This window comes from Myotis brandtii, unplaced genomic scaffold (genome assembly GCF_000412655.1).
Source record: "Myotis brandtii unplaced genomic scaffold, ASM41265v1 scaffold962, whole genome shotgun sequence".
NCBI lineage: Eukaryota > Metazoa > Chordata > Mammalia > Chiroptera > Vespertilionidae > Myotis > Myotis brandtii.
Genome location: NW_005371981.1, coordinates 72,760 through 75,173, shown reverse-complemented (window position 1 = coordinate 75,173; position 2,414 = coordinate 72,760).

The following is a 2,414-nucleotide window of genomic DNA, read 5'->3' as shown; positions in this document are numbered from 1 at the left end:
AAGGAACACTTCCAAGCTCATTCTATGAAGCCAGCATCACCCTAATACCAAAACCAGGTAAAGACAACACAATGAAAAAGAATTATAGGCCAATATCCCCCATGAACATGGATGCCAAAATCTTCAACAAAATCTTAGCAAATCGGATCCAGCAGTACATCACAAAGATCATATACCATGACCAATTAGGATTTATCCCAGGGAAGCAAGGATGGTACAATATCCGCAAATCAATAAACGTACAACATCACATAAACAAACTGAGAAATAAAAACCACACAGTCATATCAATTGATGCAGAAAAAGCATTTGACAAAATCCAACCATTTTTGATGTCATATCAATTGATGCAGAAAAAGCATTTGACAAAATCCAACAACCATTTTTGATAAAAACTCTCAGCAACGTGGAAATAGAAGGATCATACCTCAACATAATAAAAGCCATATATGACAAACCCAAAGCCAACATCATACTCAATGGGCAAAAACTAAAATCATTTACCCTAATAACAGAAACAAGACAGGGATGCCCACCACCACCACTCCTGTTCAACATAGTACTGGAAATACTAGCCATTGTGATCAGACAAGAAGAAGAAACAAAAGACATCAAAATTGGAGAAGAAGTAGTAAAACTGTCCTTATTTGCAGATGACATGATATTGTACATAAAAAACCCTAAAGACTCCATCAAAAAACTATTACACTTAATAAATTAATGTGGCAATGTAGCAGGATACAAAATTAACGCCAAGAAATCTATGGCCTTTTCATACATCAACAATGAACTCTCAGAAAGAGAAAACAAGAAACAATCTCATTTACCATAGCAACAACAACAACAAAAAATATGAAGTTTATGAATAAACTTAACCAAGGATGTAAAAGAGCTGTACTCTGAAAACTACAGGACATTGAAAAAAGGAACTGAAGTCATAAAAAAAGTGGAAAAATATACTGTGTTCATGGATTGGGATAATTAACATCATGAAAATGCCCATACTACCCAAAGCAAAGTATCAATTCAATGCAACCCCTATTAAAATACCAGCATACTTCAAAAACCAAGAACAAACTCTACAAAAATTCATCTGGAATAAAAAAAGAACCCAAATAGTTGCAACAATCTTGAGAAAGAAAAACAATGTTGTAGGGATCACAATACCAGATATCAAGCTATATTACAAAGCCACTGTTCTCAAAACTGCCTGGTACTGGCACAAGAACACACATATAGACCAGTGGAACAGAACAGAGAACCCAGAAATTGACACAAGCCAGTATGCTCAATTAATATTTGACAAAGGAGGCAAGAGCATACAATGAAGTCAAGACAGTCTCTTCAATAAATGGTGTTGGGAAAAATTGAACAGATACCTGCAAAAAACTGAAACTACACCACCAACTTACACCATATAAAAAATAAACTCAAAATAGATAAAGGACTTAAATGTAAGATGGGAAACTATAAAATTCTTAGAAGAAGCCATAGGCACCATAATAGCAGACATTTGTCATAGCAATATCTTTACCTATACAGCAATGGAAACTAAAGAGAAAATAAACAAATGGGACTACATCAAAATAAAAAGCTTCTGCAAAGCAAAAGAAACCATCAATAAAACAACAAGAAAACCCACTGCATGGGAGAACACATTTGCCAATAGTATCTCTGATAAGGGTTTAATCTCCAAAATTTATAGGGAAATCATACAACTTAACAAAAGCAAGATAAATAATCCAGTCAAAAAATGGGCAAAGGACCTAAATAGACACTTTTCGAAAGAGGGCATACAGAAAGCCAAGAGACATATGAAAACATGCTCAAAGTCACTAATCATTCAGGAAATGCAAATCAAAAGAACAATGAGGTACCATCTCACACCTTCCAGAATGGCTATCATCAATAAATCACTAAACAACAAGTGCTGGAGAGGATGCAGAGAAAAAGGAACACTTGTGCACTGCTGGTGGGAATGCAGACTGGTGCAGCCACTATGGAAGACAGTATGGAGTTTCCTCAAAAAACTAAAAATGGAACTCCCATTTGACCCAGTGATCCCACTTCTAGGAATATATCCCAAGAAACCAGAAACACCAATCAGAAAGGATATATGCACCCATATGTTCATAGCAGCACAATTCACCATAGCTAAGATCTGGAAACAGCCTAAGTGCCCATCAGTAGATGAATGGATTAGAAAACTGTGGTACATCTACACAATGGAATACTATGCTGCTGTAAAAAAGAAGGAACTCTTACAATTTGCAACGGCATGGATGGAGCTGGAGAGCATTATGCTAAGTGAAATAAGCCAGTCAATGAAGGAAAAATACCACATGATCTCACTCATTCATGGATAATAAAGACCATTATAAACTTATGAACAAAAATAGATACAGAGGCAGAGC